Below are 20,584 nucleotides of genomic sequence, written 5' to 3' on the forward strand. Positions count from 1 at the left end.
CCCCCGTACGCGATAAATTGAGCTACCCCTTCCAAAGACTTGTCTTCCTGATAACCCATCGGCAATAAATTATTACAAGTTTCATTTTCTTCAGTATAGTGCCTAAAGGGGGGATCCTCCGAAAAGAGTGGGGTATAAATCAATAACCATTCAATGATGGTCCGTTCGCATGTCCCCCATCCCTCACACTTCTTTCTTTTATGTTTCCCTTCCTTACGTCGCTGTCCCTCTTATCGCATGATTTACCAGCACCAATATGTTTTCCCCCTACGCGGACTGACTTCAGAGCTTTTTAATTTGAAAGGGGAAAAAGAGTATGACACAGTTGTCTCCTTTTCCAATTTATGTTCTAATTTAAGCAGTGTCAATAATCGATGCTCCTTATTATGCTAATGAAAAGAAGCGCCTTTTTAATTACTGATTCCAAATTTCACTCTTTCCCTCATTCACTCCATCCCTTTCTCCCTAACGGCGACAAGTCTATTCATCCGACTCTACATTTACATTTTCAGCCTTTACTGTCAGCCTCTTGGAAAAATTTTAAATTCGCATTTTAATTCGGCCGCGCGTGTCTTAATGTCAAGGGATTTTCCTACCCTGTTCTCTCGTTAAGAGCTTTTCCCCCTTCTAATTAAAACGCATAATCAGAAAAGCTATTTACAAAAATGAAATAATCCTTATTTTAGAGCTTAACCCGGGATTTTTTTTTTTTATTAACATTCATTGCTCCTAACAAGTAAAATAAAATTCAATTTATAACTATTCGTTTCACAATTTATAAAAGGTGAAAATATCAAGAAAGTTAAAGGCAATGAGACTAAACAGAGAATATTTAATTATGAACTTTCCTTGTTTTATTCTTTTCAAAGAATTCGAGAATACATTTTCTTTTCTTTCAATATATATATTCATAATGTTTTATTTTTATTTAATTCTCATATACATGAATATATTTAAAAAAAAACTAGTATCTCCAAATTCATATAACCCCAATAATTGTAAAAAATATAACTACTCATCTTGAGCTATTTATAATTAAAATGTCAATAACTTTGTGTTCACTAAATATAAACACCAAATAATTCAAAATATCCTGTTGAACGAAATTGAAATAAATTGGAAAGTTAAAAGAAATCATCCTTATAAAGAGATTAAATCATAAAATAAACACCATAGATTTTTACGGTTTAAATATTACAAATTTCGTTTAATTATTTTTTTCTCTCTCGGTGTTTTAAGGTTGTTTGAAGTTTGTTGATACTTTAAACTGGGAAAATCGGCAAATGAAGTCCAATCGTATAGATTAATATCGCTACTACCGACAAACTCTAAGCTTTTAGAAAATATATTACTTAAGTACTAACTAAAAAAATAAAACCCACAGAAAAAATATCCCAGAACACCAATTTGGATTCTGATCAAAACACTCCAAAACAGGCCAACTTCACCGAGTAACAATTAGAAAAACCACCCGAAGACAAACTGATTTGTTCTGCTATCTTCCTTAAGTTTCACAGAATTTAGATAAGACCGTGAAGCACTTACCAGTTAAATAAGAGAGGTGCTACAATATCGATATTAGGAACTAAATAAAAATAAAAATACAAAAATTACACAACCACTGTAAAAATTCGACGGAACTTGGTAAAAGTAAGGAAGCAACGGCTAAAGTTCGAAAAAAATACAAAAAATACTCTCATTTATGACGAGTATAGAAAATAGAAAAGGTTTTTTTTACGAGGGTTCGCAACAGTAGATGTTAAATCAACCCTCGGGGTGCCGTTGTTTTTGAAAAAAATCCCATTTGTAAATATGTAGAGTTCGAATGCAGGATTCGAACCCGGGACTTTTACCTTACAGTGACAAAAAAGCGCCGTGTCAACGCCTAAGCCGTTGCGGCCACCGATGCCCCCGAATAGAAAAGTTCCTAGCAGTAATTAGAGTTTATTCTAATCTGTACTATCAGGGATAAAACACAACAATAGCTTTTTATTTTGATTATATGTTCAAAATTTGTAATTGTAAAAACTGTTTTCACCCAAATTGGGAACGTCCTGGCAGTAATTTATACTAGTAAAATTCCACTTAATCTTATTACTATATCGATTTTATGTTTGATGGAAAGAATAACTATCACGATTTAAAAGCTAGCAACTTAGTAAACGAGAAAACATGTAACCCAAACTTTAGGGATTCAATTCAATCAACCCATAGTTTGTGTAATTTGATATCGTTTTGTTGGTTTAGCGTATGTGTACTTTTGCGTGAGCTAATTTATTTTTCAAATTGTTTTATACATCTGAGTAAATAGAAAATTGGTCTTCTTTTTTTATCTATTCTGTACATATATAAGAAAATAGTTAATACTAAAGTTTAAATTTATAAATACTTTAGTATATAAACATTAACTTGGGTAATAAAATATAAGAAAAACCTACCTTTTACTTATATTACACACCACGAAAAATTATAAACAAATGTCCATATTGTTAAAAATTGAATTTCGTTAAATTCGGAACGACTCTCCTGGGTCGACTGAAATCCTCAGTTGATGGAAAATTCATGTTTAATCCTTCGTCTGTTTTTATTTACGTTCTTTTCAATCCTATTGCTCTGCGCAATTATTAAACACTAGTTAACCAAGTGTTATTTTTAAAAAAATAATTTAAATTAAAGAGTAAACAATGAACAACAGTATAACACACTGAAATGTGTTGTGTAAATGTTTGTACGGAAACAAACGTGAACCGATTTATATGCTACTTGTATCGTAAATAGCCTATATTGTCAATTCATACTTGGTCAGAGAGATACGGATGTCTGTAATTGTTATTAGATTATAATAGACATTGGATTTAGACATCCTAGGCTTTCAGTACAATAGGCTAATGAAATTGAAGCACTTCAAAGTGATGAGTAGGCGATCTCGAATAGAACTAGAAATCACCGTCTGGTTGGTTAAATCACGCAATAATTCAATAATGAAGAGAAGGACGAGAGAGAGTAAGACAATCGTGGGCAAAATTCTATAACAAGTACAAAGAAATACCTCAACAAAAGGAAAAATTGTGTACATTACATATATTCTTTGGCCATAAAAATCTGGGAAAATAATTAGTTGAAGACGTAGAGAAATATTTTTGTTTCAGAACTAAATCTAAATTTGTTGCCATTACATTTCGTGGTCCGCTTGACCAGATAACTTCTTTCAATTAATTAATCTTCATGTAAGGTCTTGGTTGAGGCAAAAAAGAAGGGAAAGGTGGGGTTGAGATGGGAAGTTGGTGTCCGAGTGGATCCAAGTCGCGATAGCTCAAGTGGTAGAGCAGCGGCGTATCAAGCCGAAGATCGTGGGTTCGAATCCCGCTCGTGCTTTTGACTTTTTTTATCTCAACTAATACCTGTACAGAATGTTGCGCTAGAAAGAGAACTTAACTGAAAATATTGTAACTCTTTTGCAGAGGATTGTTTTATTCGCATATAAAAACAATTCTTCCGCTATTATAAAATTTTCTATTATAATTATTAATTTTTAAAGGGTTTTTAAAATAAAACAGCTTATTTTTTCTGGTAAATGTTCATTTTATATTAGTGACCTATTCTCGTAGCAAGGGCCAAGTACGTTTAATTATTTAAATAGGGTAATTGTTTACAAAATAAAATTAATATAATTATTGCTAAAATGTACTATGTAATGTTTTTATATAGAGTATTTAATAGGTATATATTTGTGTTGAAATGGGAAATTTTAGATGTCATCTCAAATTAACAATATTTAATGGTATTAGTGATCTTTTTCTTTTCGGACTTATGGCTTGGAAATTTTTATAAAAGCGACAGTGCAAAAAGAAACTTTTATTTTTGTTTGAAAAAGCATTCAAATTTTTAGTCATGGTCAGTCTTTTGGCTAGCTGAATGTAATGTGGAAATGAAGTTTATACAATAGTAGTGATATATATATATANCAATATAAACTGGCGTTAGCGTTTTTAAAAATACAAAATACACAGTATGTGCCTTGTCCCTTGGTTTTCTTTTTTATGTGACAAATTTCTTTTACTAAAGGGCAAAATTGTGAAGGTTAATTCGAAGGGTTTGATTATTGGAACGAGAGTCAAAGGAGCTATTTCTTCGCTGTTGTTTTCTTTACTCAAGATAGGAAGATTGATTGATTTAATCGGATTAAAGCAGAATCGTTGCTTATGCCGTGGGCGGATGCTCCTCCTCGCCATTCCTGCCGCGACTCGCATATTTATCCACCCGGGAATCTAGGGTATTCTTATTCCGTCGGATATCAAGACCTCTATTGGACATTCCAGGCCCTTTGGCAACCCTCGTCGGCAACCCCCTTCGAACGTTTCCCCGGTCCCAACTCTCGTTTAAAACAACGGCCCTTTGGTTTTTTCTCTTTTCACCCCCGGACATCGCTTGGTCGTAGGGGGAGACGTCCGCCCTAGCTTAAACCTCAACCCCACCTTCACCACTTCAGAAAATACTTCTCACCCCACTTGGTCTCCAACTACACTTCAATAGAATAGTTTAGCACGAAGCCAAGTGGTGACTCCTTTTCTTTGTCCTCTTAGTTGTTTGCTTTTCACCCCCGCCGCCCCCCGGGGCCCCTTAAACTTTTCTTGTTTCAAACCGGATGGTTCACTTAAAAAAAAAAAAAAAAAACGGACCCTGTGAGGAAATTATTAATGCACTTTGACAACTTTTCCTACAACATTACAAACTTTGGGTTGAGACTATTCAAAAGGATTGACAGATTGATTGAGAATAACCTACAAGGCAACAAAAGTGCGATAACAATAAGCGATCTATTATTTTTATGACAATTATAATTGTTTTAAACATTTAGTCATTTATACATGTAGTCATTATCTTTTCCTTTCGCTACTGAGAGTATTTTTTTTATTCTTCTGCTTGAGATGTTGAGGTTTGTTGTTCTTTGTTTTAAACCTGGTAATTTCATATACATGCGGTCATTTCTTTATTCATCCATTTGTCCAGTTCCGCCTTTAGCATCCTTCGCGGGCCAATTTGCGGTTCCGGTCCAACAGGCGTGAGGGATGCTCCTGCTTTTGTTAGCTTGTTCGTTGCGTCCAATATCTTGGTACCCACAGAGTTACCTGATTACCTTTTCTCAGGACGTAGAGTGACGTACATTTCCGTAGCAGTTTTGAGTTAAAGATAGAGGTGGCATTCAGTACTACTTGGCTGACACAGAATAATGCACGTTTTAATCCTTTTTTAAGCATTTCTTATGCACAGAGTTACTATTGCTTGTACATAACTTGGAAAATGGATGATATGGGATCTAAAGGGTAATAAGGGGACCCATTATTAGTTTTTAATTTTAGAAACATCTCTTGTTATTTTTGTTTGGAAGGGCCAGTCAAAATTTACCTTTAGTTTTGTTTTGTCAGACTTTCTTTTAGCCCTTTCAATACCATTTATTTTCATCTATTTTAGGATTTCATGATAGCTTACTTAGTACATACTGAAAGACAAATTCAAATTTAACCAAAATTAAGAAGGCACTGTTCTTCTTCTTAATTAACTCAAGCAAAACATTGTTTACGTCTAGTTAAATTTTGCATGATTTGCATTGAATCTCTGAAAAACGACCAAACATTTAAGTTTACTCCAACGATAAAAATACTTATATTATGAGTAATTTTTCTGTTCTTGGTAATAACCTACCAATCTGCAAATTTAGCCAATTAATTTAAAAAAAGGGCAAACGACGGTTTCTTTCTTTCAAAAGGTCAGTAATCCCATTTCATGCCAGTTGCGGAAATATTATAGTGTTTTTCAAAAATACGTATTTCGTAATGATTTGATGTTATAGGGAAAGGAAAGCATGCTTTGAAATGGTTTTTGGTCAGAAAACAGGTTATTTTGGAGCCGAGCAACTTTTAAATTATGTAATTAAACTAATTGATTTGATAATGGAACTACTTTAACTTCATCGAATTCTAACCAGCCTGGAGAACTAATTAATTACAAATGACGCACTTTTTTAAGTTTATCATTTAGTGAAAATTTGCACTAAATCCCGAGCCTAACGGTGATTATTATTATTAGAAATTTTTTTTATGTAAGGTTTTGGTCGAAATGAAAAAGTCAGAGTCACGAGCGGGATTCGAACCCACGACCTTCGGCTCGATACACCGCTGCTCTAACCACTTCAGCTAACTTGACTTCGATCCACTCGAACACCAGCTCCCCATCTAAACCTTTCGAGTTTTCTCTCCTTTTGGCCATTTTTTAACCATAACCTTACATAAAAAGATTAAACTATTAAAAATAGTAAACAGTGGTAATAATATGTACAAATACAATCATGAAAGTACGATTGGGTTGTTTTAAAATTTTGAAAACAACAAATGATTTGTCTGCAGGCTCAACCTTGCATATAAAAAATATGCAGTTAGTAAATTTGAACATTTATGTATCATATAGAAATGAAGCTGTAAAACGTCAGTAGCCTAGTGCGTGCTTTATTATAGAAGAAACCTTTTAGCAGACGCCGCAGTTAAAATTAATTAAGAGAAAAAAAAGGATCACCCGTTTTATACGAGGAAATAAATTTCTCGGTGTTTCCAGTTCAATAGAGGACTTAGCGAGCAGGCCTTTTCCGTCCTTTGGCGACGGCGGTAATTTTTTCCCCTTGCGTGCCACCCTTTCAATGATAAGAAACTAATACAAAGATGGACTCTATCTAGGTATTTAGGTCTTTAATCGAAGAGTGCCTTTCTACGAGGCCACTTTGGCCGTTTGATCTCAAACGGGGTGTGGGTCGGGGTGCGGAACAGTCCCATTATACTGCCCCTCTATACAGCAGAGTAAGAGCACAAACGTTCTTTCTGTGCCTTTCACGACTCTTTTCTTTTTCCATTCGTATCTCGACGAATTTCTGAATTCGCTACGCCGGCTGATTTTCCGATACGTGCCCGCAACATTTTCCTAATTGAGCACTCGGATAATTGTACAGTAGGTGATAGTAAATATGATCATCTCGTAGGTCACTTTTTTTTCTTGTTGAGACCGGTAACAACCGATTGTATTTTTTCTTTTATAAGAAGTATATTTTTAGAAGAAGCACTCCTTCCTCTTCAGCATACAAAATCTTTACAATATTTCAGGCGTACCGAAAATAATAATATATTTACCAATTGGTACCCCATGGCTCGTTAATCGACCATCTATACTATAATAAAATAAGGTTGTTGTTTTGAGCAATGAGATTTGTGATAAAATAGATAATATTATTCAAAATATTTGCTATATCACGGTTTTACAAAGTCCGTTTCCTCCTTTCGTAAACGTTCTCAAAATTATCGCCAGGCATTTTGAGCTCCAGAGTGGTATGTGGGTCCGGGGAGAAAAGGAGCCAGGAAGAGAGTGAAGTATATTTGTTCAGGCAGCATAAATATGCTTTAAGCACAACAGATTGATGAGGGAACTGAGGTTTTGGAAGTTAAATACACCGATCAGTTTAACGACTAAAAGCTGCATAAAAACATCGAAGGGCAGGAAGGTCTTGTTTTGCTCTAAAATTCTGACGCCATGCCATTTTATTATATTCTTTTTTCGTCCAGAAATTTAAACATGTTACTGAATGATAGAAGTGGAAACTGGTGGTTAGAGGCAATAATTAAAAAAAGATGAGAGCATTTCACACGACTAACGTTTTGAAGGTTAGTTCATGCTTCAATGTTCTCACTTTATAAAATTTAAAACGGAGCGATTTGTTGTTTTTTGATTTTTCTTAACAAACCAAGGTCCAAAGAATTTAAACGGGGTGGAAATTAAAGGAGGGAACGGAGTTGATACGCATCCATCCTTAATAAAAAACAATTAAATAAAAAAATGGATGTCCCTTCTTCTTGTACAAGTCTTATATTAGTTTCGTCCGCGTCTTTAATACAGATGTAATAAAAACTGGAAGGTTTATTAAACTTGAGCGGGAAATACAAAGTGGAAAGAGGGGTACCCAGTCAATTTTTCTCTGAGAAATCTTTAATTAAAGCTGAAGAGTAGCAGAAGAAGACCTCGGGAGCCGGCTTCATCTGAAATTCTCCCTTGGGTTTATTAATGTGATTATTTCATTTGTGCCGCGGCCCATTGTCCCCGTCCGCATCCTCCTTTTCTCCAATTATATAGGCATTTGAAAGTCAAATTCGGACCGGCGGAAGGTGCTGGAGGAGACGACGGCCAGCATGTATGTTTCTACTTTAATATAATTTCAACAATTAGCCTTGGTAATCAAATTTCGTGCTTCCTTGGAGTGCCGGGGAGTGTCAGAAACTTTTCCTGAACCGAGAAACTTACTTCTGATTAGCAGACGGTCCGAGAGCTGCGGTTTTAATATAAACTCCACCTCGTGTCTGCCGGCATCAAATTGAGTCCATATTATGCATGCCGTTCCGAGCGGTTAGGCACGATTTGGTTAATATCAAAACTAATATCAAGCTTTAGACCCCGGAAAAGGGTCCTCTCGACGGGCCTCTTTCTTTAAGAAACCCTCTGCCCGTTTTTGAATAATAAACTACCCCGACGGCAATTGCCGATAAACGTGGAGGGCGCTCTAGCCAATTCCCATTCAACGGAATTCATCGTTCACGTTCAATTTCCTTTTTCGAAAGCTCGGGAATTTATTCAATATCCTAGATATAAAAATAGAGCAGAATGTTAATTAAAACTTGGCAAAGGCAAGGCCGAAAGCCGTTTTTCTTTTCAAATCGAAATACGGAGGGGACGAACAACCCGAGCGAAGACGGCCCAGAATCACGATCCATCAACACATACTTTTTACTCCCTAGCTCCTTTACGTTTTTCTACACTGAGCGATAAAATATACAAATTATGATTGATCTGGTACTGAATTATGATTTCAATTTTTAATTTCAATGGACATGTAAATATATGTTCAAATTTGTCAACCTTTCAAATCAATAATTATGGTTTCAAGGTCTCAATGAAAAGAATATGTCGAATATTCAATGAAGAAACTGAAAATTTTCTTTCTAATTGCCTTCAGACCTGGTTGTTTTTAAAGATATAATTTCTTCATGCTATATCGCTTTTCAAAAAAAATTCCTGAATTTTTGGGAAAGTTCAGCTTGAGGAATTTTCTCTTTAAATATTGTTATTGAAGCTGATAATCATATATTTACAAAAAATCATTTTTCCATCTCTATTATCAAACATATACATCTTAGAAAATAATTACAGCCTTAATATTTTAATTCCTGCTTGAGCTAGTAGTTGTAGTTCTTAGTTTTTCACAGAATTAAGATTAGACATAGTACAAAAACGAAAATACGCGGCCAGTAAAATAGGTTCTTCGCAAATCAAAGATAGGAATCAATTTAAAAATTCTTAACACATTAAAAGTTATGATAACTAATCATTTACTAGTCATAATTGACAGCATTAATTATTTTAAGGAATGATTATTCGGAGATCGTGAGATGCGGTCTGGTGTGACGTAGGTTTTAGAAAAGCATTTTCTTTATCGTGCCAACGTTTCGATCATTATTGAGATCATCTTCAGGGCCTGGGATTTATAAACATTGTTTAAATTTTACAAATACATGTAGGACGAGAAAAAAAATGAATTTATACAATGCTAGAAAATTTTAGATTCGATGAAAGTATTTGTACTCACTCAAAGTGTTTGTTTTTCGAGTAAATGTGTCATTCTGTTCTTTTTTTAATCTAAAATTTTCTAACGTTGTATAAATTAATTTTTTTAAACTAAAATTTTCTAGCATTGTATAAATTCATTTTTTTTCACATCCTACTGTATTTGTAAAATTTAAAAAATGTTTATAATTCCCAGGCCTGAAGATGATATCAATAAATATCGAAACTTATTAAATTCACTAGTTTTCGTGGTCCGCTTGACCAAGATCGAAACGTTGTCAGGATAAAGAAAATGTTTTTCTAAAACCTACGTCACCCAGACCGCATCTCACGATCTCCGAATAATCATTGACTAACGGTCACTAAACACCACACATTTTAATTAATTACGATTTTTATCTAATGTCTTGGTTTGAGATGAAAAAGATACTGGGGGGATCCGAACTCATAACAGTCGAAGGTCATGAGTTCGAATCCCGCTCGTCACACTGGTTTTTTCATCTCAATGAAGACAGACTAAAAGAAAAACTAGTTATGAGAACTGTTGAAATGTTAAATTATTCTTCTTTCAGCTTATCTCAATAAAGTTAAAAGTAAAGATGAAATTGACAAAATGAGACAAAAAATTCATTGTATACCTTTGATTTCATTTATTTAGAGAGGCGAAAGTTTTGCTTTATTCGCTTCTAAACCGCTGTAAAGTTTTCGGTAGTCAATCGGAGGCAAATTTGGACTGCTAAATTTTTAAAGAAAAAATATTTATTTTAACGAAAAAATTTAATTCAGCGGTTTTGGATGATGCAAAATATAATATAATTTGTTAACTTAAATTTTAATCAACTTTTCTAAGTTTGGCAGCTATCCATAGCACGTATCTCATGGATATTCATATACACTTGTGACTCCAAAAACTTCTTTCTCTTAAAGTAAGTAAATAAAAATCCTATCGAATAATATATAACATTTCAAAGTTTACAGCCTTTTCTTTCATTCATTCCTTTGTCTATTATATGCTTGTTATATTCCTGTTCTATTTGTACTGTAGAATCAAATTGTTTTCTTCCTTTTTTCCACAAAACATATATGAGTTATCGAAAAATGTTTAGTCTGTTTTTTTTTTTTTTTTTCGTAAATTTTATATATTAAATTATTTATTTTAACGTTTGAAAAGAAACTACCTTGTAACTCCGAACCCTACCCGTAGAGGGGGAACTTTCAATAAATGTATCCTGCTGAACATTATTCTTTACAAAGCAGTAAACTCTAGCTAAACATTTACTCCAGGGAACATATGTCCCGTGTATAGAAAAATGATTTATGTACTATAATAGCTGAGACCATTTGTACGATGGTTTTCCAAACATGAAATTGAAAATAATTCTTTGTAATGACAATAAATAAATAATTAGATATTTTTTAAAAGAATATTATAAGATTAATTTTTCTTATTTTCAACCTTCTCTTGAAGATGGTTAAAGAAATTTTCAATGTACAGTGCTTCAGCATATTGTGCCAATTTTAAATGGTTTAATTCTTTATATTACAAACAGAAAAAAATCTTAAAAAATAATAGTAAAAATTAAATAAAATAAAAAATAGACTGTTATTATTATTACATTTATATTTTTATTCTGTTGTGTACATTAATTTTTACTATTATTGTCAAAATGCTGCAGTTTTAAAATTATTTTCGTATTTTTGCACTAAAAAAATAAAATTAAAATAACTACAGGGTGTCCTTTTTAGATGGGCCGGCAGAATTTCTCTTCAACCAATGACGCTATAAAAAAAGCAAAACAAGTGTTTAAAACTTTTTAGTTTAGTTTCAAATTTTTACCTTTTTTTGTAGAAAAATTATACACGGTACCTGAGGCCCAATTCAAATTCAAAATTTCAAATATTACATACCCCCTACCATATCTTTTTGCCATAACTTTGTCACTGTTTGACCAATTTAAAATTCGATTGCACCTGTATATAAAAAACCTGCACTTTTATAAAAATATCCTTTAAAATGATTTGAAATTTTGAAGTTGAACTGGGCCTGTATAATACCCTAATACCTCCTGTATAATTTTTCTTCAATAAACGGTAACGATTTGAAATGGCTAAAAAATATTAAATACGAACTTTTTGCTTTTTTGTTACTGTCATTGGTTCAAGAGAAATTCAGCCGGGCCATCTAGAAAGGACACCCTGTACATAAATACTTGAAAATGGTACGATACCGATATCCAACATCTTCTAATTTTCTATTTATTTAGAAATCGTGAGATGCGGTCTGATGTGATGTAGGTTTCAGAAAAACATTTTCTTTATCGTGCCAACGTTTCGATCTGGCCTACATCACACCAGACCGCATCTCACGATTTCTAAATAAATATCGATTAACGGTCACTAATCACCACACATCTCTGCTAATGTAAACCATTTCTAAAAAGTTACGTTTATGTTTGTTCTGTTCTGTGTTTAATATTTTGGGATTGTTGAAATCGAAGTTGAAGTGTTGGTGTTCAAAATGTACCCACCATTGCCAGTGCTGTAGGATTTTTTTCATATGCTGTTTTATGAACAAAACAAACATAAACGTAACATGTAAACTCAGTCGCAGCTACGCTAATATCATTAACCAAATTGAATAATACACAAAACTATAATACAACATATAAAACAATCATTACACTCCACACATTAAACAATTCTGTATAGTCTACATGTTCAACAATTTATCTATCCTTTCACGTCTGTAATAATCCTGAAAGGCTAACCAGGCCCGAACGACAAACCATTACTCCTTTTTTCCATTGTCGTTCCATTTCACCTCAAAGAAATCGACTCCTCTTAGAAAAATGAATTTCTACTCTTAGAAAAATGAATTTCTATCCCTATTTCCTTCCCCACTTCTTCAAAATCAAATAAATATAAATAAAAAAAAATTAATAACTTAACACTCTGAACACGACACACAGCAATGACACACCTACCCAGAAAACACACACTTTGAATGAGTACAAATATTTTGATTAAAACTAAAATTTCTATATTGCGTACAACATTGTATAAATCGTATTTTATATGTATTTGTATAAGTTAAACAATGTTTATAAATCCCAGGCCCTGAATATGATCGCTATAAATATCGAAACGTTGCTACAATAAAGAAAATGTTTTGCTAAACCTACATTACAACAGACCGTCTCTCATCTTTAATAATTAAATCCACTAGATTTCGTGGTCCGATTGACCAAATAACTACTTTCAATTAATTAATCTTTTATGTAAGGTATTGGTTGAAATGAAAAAGTTCGAATCCCGCACGTGACACTAACTTTTTCATTTCCACCAATAGCTTACATAAAAAGATTAATCAATTGAAATTAATAATTAAATTTTGCAACTAGTTCGAATCTATTGTTCCAGACAGATTTACAGTACTTAATTATGTGTATCTCCTAATTGATAATCAATGAACTGATTATATAGGTTAAATCTCATTTGTTAACATAAATGAGGCAGTAATTATTTTATGGTGAGGCAAAGTAAAACACATTGCTTTTTATTTTACATGGGACAAAGTTTGACGTCTTATTCTCTCTAAATCTTATACTAAAACAAAGACGTTCACGTCTTCCCTACAGAACTGATTTAATTCGCATACATCCATGAAAAAATTATCCGTAAATAACTGTTTATTTTTTATAACAATTTTTATTCTTCCTTTGTAAATTCGAATTTGTACCAGTCACTTATAAAAGATGCTTTTTTTTTGGGGGGGGGGGGAATCGACCGAAGGCGAAGAATCTGTAATGATGGTGCGAATGTCTCTGACCACTATAAAAATACCTGGCATGAACTCAAGCTATATATTTATCTTAATTGTTTTTAGTGGTTGTGACTAATTAAATATAATATATTAAACGATTTGGAGGACCACCCAAGAGTTGATGTCACCCTTTCGGTTTTTTCAGTGACATGGTCCCTGAGGTCGTTCACCAGGAAAGCCCTTTGAATTTTTACTTTCCTAAAAAATATAAAAAATTAAGTTTTATTTGAATTTATCCGCTTTAACCTTTAAAATGTATTTCGTCACAAATCTATCGTTTAACACATTTAATACAATTTGTTTCTATCTTCCTCTTTCAGCAAGCGTGTGGGACTTTGTGCGGGCGTGTTCTAATCGACTCAAAGTTATGCGGTTTCTACACGAAGGGGCTTTGTAATAAAAATAAATGAACGCAACTTGATAAAAAAGGGTTCAAAGGGTTTAGGATAGCTAATTAGACTGTTTGATGTCGGATGAACGTTCCAACATATCATACACACATATCTGACACTTGTTACAACTGTGCTCAAAAGCATAGTTTTGGATCTTTGGTTTAGAATTTTTTTCTTTTGACGCAACGTCAAAGTATGCGAATAGATCTATTTGTAAAAATTGGAAATGATGTTCACACGGACATCTCTCTCTGTCTTCTCGTCTCTAATCTGACGCCGGGGGAAAAAGGCCTGTAACTTCAAAAGCTTCCATTAAAACTGGAGAACAATTGCCGCTTGTTTCTGACGCGGATTTAACGTAAGATTGGATTACTGACAAGGCTCGGATAAATAAAATTGTTTACACCAAAGGGAGGAAATGTCGAGAATGTCCTACACGGTTAGGGCGACAATGTTTCTACTTGGGCAGGGGATATACTGAGGGGAGACTTGTATAACATATGTACAAGTTCGACCCTGTCGAGAGCATTAACAGACAAAAATACAGAGGACGATTTTGTTTCACAACAAAGCGGATCCGGCAATGTGAAATTGTTTTTTTAACACAACGTGCCCAGTCATTTGTGGGAGAGCAAATGGGCTTTAAGCCAGTAGAGCATTACTTTTTAGCAGTTATTAGATATTTTGTTAAAAGATTTAGACAATCGTCACATCTCGATTCTTCAGTGAACAATCATACAAACTATAAACTACATTTATGTACATATTATATAAACGGCTTGGCCACTTGTTACGTGGCACTAAATTACTTTTAAATTTAATTTAATTTTTATTTTATCGTAAATATTCATAAATTCATTGTATTCTCTAATTTCATTTTATTTTATCATATCTGAACAGTTTTTTATTTAACTATATATTTTATGTAGTGTTATTAGTATTACTTTTTAGGGCTACTGTCAGCACTTTCGCCATAATTATTAATGTTAATATTTGGAAAAAAACACTTGAGAAATTAAATGATAATGCAAGTTTTGGTTTAATATTACAATGGCTTTGTTTGAATTTTTAGTATTCAGAACTTAAATTTCACATTATTTTAATCAGTAAAACAGACAGTTTTTTATTTAAATATATATTTTATGTAGAAAGTGTAATTAGTAGGAATTACTACTTTTTAAGGCTACTCTAGGCACTTTCGCCATAATTATGAACGTTATTATTAAAAAAAAAACATTCTTGAGAAATTAAATGATAATGCAAGTTTTTGTTTAATGTTATAATGGCTTTGTTTGAATTTTTAGTATTCAAAACATACTTTTCACATTTTCTTTTTTTTACATCAGAAAAACATACAGTTTTTTATTTAAATATATACTTTATCGTACTTTCATTTGTCGCCGAGAATCCAATCCGATTACACGACATTTGAAAAATGGCAAAAAGGAGGGAAAATTCAAAATGGAAGTTAGTGACCGAGGGGATCTAAGTCACTTTAGTTCAAGTGGTAGAGTAGCGGCGTATCAAGCCGAAGGTCGTGGGTTCGAATCTCGCTCGTGACACTGACTTTTTATCTCAACTTAAAACCTTAATTAGTTGAATGTTATTAATTGGTCAAGCGGACCACGAAAAATAGTGAATGTAATGTAGAAAGTGTAATTAGTAGGAATTACTATTTTTTAAGGCTACTGTCGGCACTTTCGCCATAATTATTAACGTTATTATTTGGAAAAAAACACTTGAGAAATTAAATGATAATGCAAGTTTTAGTTTAATATTACAATGTCTTTGTTTGAATTTTTAGTATTCAAAACTTACATTTCACAATTTCTTTTTTTTACATCAGAAAAACAGTTTTTTAGAAATGATAAATGACAGTTTTTTATTTAAATATATATTTTATGTAGGAAGTGTAATTAGTAGGAATTATACTTTTTAAAGCTACTATCGGCAATTTCGCCATAATTATTAACGTTATTATTTGAAAAAAAAAAAAAACACTTGAGAAATTAAATGATAATGCAAATAATAATTATAATTAACTAATTATAATTTGATATTATAATGGCTGTGTTTGAATTTTTGTATTCCAAACTTACTTTTCCCATTTTCTTGAGCTAGAACTACTACTTTTTTTCAATCACATTTGCAATTATGTATTTTTTTAACGAGGGTTCACAACAGCAGAGGTCATATAAACCCTCAGGGTGCCGGTGTTTTTGAAAAAAAGCCCATTTGTAAGTATGTCACAAACCTTATGTGACCTTTACCTTACAGTGATGAGCGCCGTGCCAACGCCTAAAACGGCCACCGACGCCCCAGCAGTTATTTATTAATGTTTAATATAATAACATACTATAATATAACAAAAACAAGCACTGCATTAGTTAAGAAGTATATACAATCATTATTTCTACATAATTTGCAAAACATAGGAGCTGGTAGTTTTATAATTGCACCAAATGTTTGTTTTACAAGATGTTTTTTGGTACGTCAATAAATATTTAAACTGTTCATTAATGTTAAATTAAAAAAAGTTAAATTTTTGTCAGAATAAAAACATACGAGATTTTTGCCGTGCATCCCGCTGGTTGATAACTCTTAGGAATTCATATGTAGGTGTAAATAAAACAGTTATATATCCAGCGGCAGAGCGTATGCGGTATGCGTCCAATGCTGCTATAACGAATTCACCCACCTCAACACTACTAGATTATGCATTATGTTCATTTCCACGCCATAACAACTAAATTCATACTCGTTTTGATTTAGATTTTCATTCCGAATGCCACGGTTGTCGTTTTTACACGCGATGAGCTCTCCGCCGGGTCGCATAATCCAAATTACTTTCCTCCGCAGTTCCCCGGTAATTCGAATCACTAAAATTCCTCTTGCCGGCTCTATTGTCGATGGTTATTCAAAATTCAAAGCTGAATGCTAGCTGAAATTAAGAGGCTCTGATAAAGTTGAGATTTATTTGGTGACCTATATCTAACACATTCTGTCCATGCTGCAATGTATGGTATGTTTCATGTAAAATAATTATTTGGTTTAAAGCAAAAATCTTACGCATTAATTATTGCGCCAATAGCCCATACTTTACTACTTACCGAAAATTGGCCTACAATGTTATTTCGTCAAGTTGTTAAGCCCTGCAATAATTTGTTTATATTGTGTAACAATTTGTTTATAGTTTTGCACACTAATATATTAAGGTAGGAGATCGAGTACGGTTTGCATACCGTTGAGGGGCAAGTATGCATCGCCCGTGTTATGTTCATGTGTTGTTTTTGTCGACTTTGCAGTTAGTTTTGTGTCCCTTCAAACAGGATTTTTTTTGGGGGGGGGCAAATATATAAAGTTTTAAATGTACAATTTATATAGTAATGTGTGGTGATTAGTGACCGTTAATCGATGTTTATTTAGAAATCCTGAGATGCTGTCTGGTGTGATGTAGGTTTCAGAAAAACATTTTCTTTATCGTGCCAACGTTTCGATCTTTATTGAGATCATCTTCAGGGCTCAATAAAGATCGAAAGGTTGGCACGATAAAGAAAACCTACATCTCACCAGACCGCATCTCACGATTTCTAAATAAATTTATATAGTGTCATTGTGGTTAAACCATACTTTTATTTTGATCGAATGGCATATGTTATCAATTTTAAAAAGGACCAGGGTTCTTTTTATTAATTGAAAATCACTATTATCGCTTGTCTGCTTCAAAAGATGTGAAGCTAAATTAAGGTTAAATCAAATATTAGTTTAAAGTTCGTTTTAATAGAATTTATGGTCATAAAATGTATTCATAAGAGTATTTCAATTGAGGAATATGTGAAGTTCTTAGATTTATACAGCATCTTGATTATGTACCTTGTAAATGAATGAAACGACTTTCGGACGCTTTCCTAATAATTAAACAAATCCCCCTTACGAATTAAAAGGATAGGATGATAAATATAGTTTTATATTGTATATAGTGAGACCAAAAACATAAAGCAATGGCAGAAGTAGTTAGGGGCTGGTTGGGGGGTCTAGGTTGTATATTAGAAAAATATATACTTTTCAACTGAAATGCTTAAAAACTAGTGTTAATAAAAAAGGTAAATTAAACAAACATTTGTATTTGTTTGGTTATGAGTGAACATCTTTGATCTACTCCAGTTGTTTGTCTATAATTTGACGAGTAAAGACTTAACGTGATCATAAATCTGTTTGTTCGTTTATTCTCGTGCTCGTCACGGCATGTTTAGTTTATGCTGACATGATTACATCGAGTTCGGTTTAAGCCTGTTGTAAACTAAAGTAAGACATCTTTTGTGAAGTGTCGCAGCTGAAATTTTCAATCGAATTTTTCGTTCTTCACACTGGTAAAACGGATCGTTAAAACTGAGCGAAAATTATGGAAAACATAAGCACGCAATTTATCGTTTAATTAAACCTTCTTATAAATAGTTATGATTTGTTTATTTAATCCAATGCACATTTTATGACACGAAACGCAACAATTTATTATTATGTAGGTCAGGGATAGCCAATGAATTCTGTCCAAACTAATCCCTTATGAACTCTAATCTATCTTCTTAAAATTTCATTTTAAAGGCTAACAGTGCCCAAACTGCGTATTTTTTTGGGAAAAAACCCTTATTAGGAAATTAAAATATATACTAAAATTCTAAATTCAAAAGTGCCATAAAACTTTTATCAGCTTTTCATCTCGTGTGGGTTATTGTCATTTAATTTAGACAGCCGAGACCCCCCCCCCCCAATTGTGTAGCACATGGTCGATATCCATTGTTACCTCGTTCTGACAAGTTGACTAATAGGGCCGAGTTGAGCGATAAGGGAGTGATAAGGCACTTCTTCAATGACCGGGGAAATTACGGCGTTATCGACGGATCCCTTGGTTACCCTTGAGCAAAACATCGTTACCGTTTCAGCACCTTTCCTTTCTTCACTACCGTTCCCGAGACAAGAATGAAGAGAAAAACATGAAATTGGCGCTGGGCGGGATTTCTTGCCGTACGGAAAAGCGATTATGGGCATGCTTCCGACTAATATCCGCTGAAAATTGCGCACTGCCGTTTAAAAAATTGTTACCTTGTAGCTTGATTGGTCAGAAGGAGTGCTAACTTTAAATAATTTTGGTTTAAAAAATATTAAAACCCGGAATATCTCCATTTCCTCAATAATAATAGGAAATCAGCAATAATAATATACAGAAATTTGTAATGTAATGGTTTATAACACAAAAGCTAGCATTTATAAAACATTTGATTGTGATACTGTTTTGACATAATCAAGGTTTATGTTCTAGCATTACATTTAAAATATTTAAATAGAAAGGACCAATATATCTGAACTAGTTTCTAGTATAATAACTCTGCACTCAAGCTGCGCTCGTTTCGTTTTAAATTTCAACTTAGTTCAAGAAAAAAATGAACTTGGCAGTTAGTAAGTGATACCTATTTCTTCTTCTTACGTTTTTAAGTACTTTAGAAATCAAGCAGCTTCTAGGTAGGTTTCCTAAAAGATGTCTAAGTGAATTATTTTACCAATGAAGCTGTAAAAATGTGTGGTTTATAGTGCTTATACCATTTTGATAACATATTGGTGAAATATTAACTGTAATTTACTTCACCAAGCCACTAGTATACGAGCGAAGCTAAAAGAATGATTATTTGAAGATCGTGAGATGCGGTCTGGTGTGATGTAGGTTTTAGAAAAACTTTTTTTTTTATCGTGCCAACGTTTCGATCTTTATTGAGATCATTTTCAGGGCCTTGTGTTGTCTGCATTTCAACAAAGTTCTCTGATTGGTAGCCGATTTTTGGTGAAATGCAAACAACACAAGGCCCTGAAGATGACCTCAATAAAGATCGAAACGTTGGCGCGATAAAGAAAATGTTTTTCTATAACCTACGCCACACCAAACCTCTTCTCAGGATCTCCAAATAATCATTGGCTAACGGTCACTAAACACCACACATTAAAAAAGAAGTTTTTCTGTTGAAACTTTTAACATACGCAATACAATTTATAATAAAAAATAAATTAATTTAAACTTATGAATTTCAAGCACAACATAAAGATCATGGTAGTTTTCATCCAATTTGATAAAAGAGAAGGACAAGACTTTTCGATAACTTTGATTTCTTGAGCGAGGTTTTCGAAAAAAGTTAAAATGATGTGTGGTATTTAGTGATTGTTAATTTAGAGATCGTGAGATGCGGTCTGGTGTGACGTAGGTTTATAAAAACATTTTCTTTATCGTGCCAACATTTCGATCATTACTGAGAACATCCTGGGATTTATAAACATTGTTTAAATTATACAAATACATGTAAGATTTGAAAAAATGAATTTATACAATGATAGAAATGTTAGACTCAATCAAAGTATTTGTACTAACTCAGAGCGTGTTTTCTGTGTAGATGTGTCATTACTGTGTGTCGTGTTGAGTGCCAGTGAGATGCCTTCCCCACACCCACAAAATCCAACGTATAAAAACAAAAAACATTAATATCTCACTGACACTCAACACGACACACAGTAATGACATATCTACACAGAAAACAAACACTCTGAGTGGATACAAATACATTGATTGAGTCTAACATTTCTATCATTGTATAAATTCATTTTTTCACCTCTTACATGTATTTGTATAATTTAAACAATTTTTATAAATCCCAGGCCCTGAAGATGATCTCCA

General features: G+C 33.1%; 1 protein-coding gene across 3 annotated transcripts in view; it reads right to left on the bottom strand.

The window, feature by feature from the left end:
* LOC106667948 (irregular chiasm C-roughest protein-like) overlaps positions 1-20,584 on the bottom strand; it is a 278,000-nt gene that overhangs the window by 27,824 nt on the left and 229,592 nt on the right. The window contains exon 1 of one of the 3 annotated variants that reach the window (XM_014396269.2): positions 2,439-2,547. The exons of the other annotated variants lie outside the window; for them this stretch is intronic. The gene's annotated coding sequence lies outside the window, so the exon portion shown is untranslated. Of the gene's footprint in view, positions 1-2,438; positions 2,548-20,584 lie in introns of those variants that run through there. 3 annotated transcript variants of the gene reach the window in all.

The sequence above is a fragment of the Cimex lectularius genome, unplaced genomic scaffold (genome assembly GCF_000648675.2).
Source record: "Cimex lectularius strain Harlan isolate CLEC.00 unplaced genomic scaffold, Clec_2.1 scaffold42, whole genome shotgun sequence".
Taxonomy (NCBI): domain Eukaryota; kingdom Metazoa; phylum Arthropoda; class Insecta; order Hemiptera; family Cimicidae; genus Cimex; species Cimex lectularius.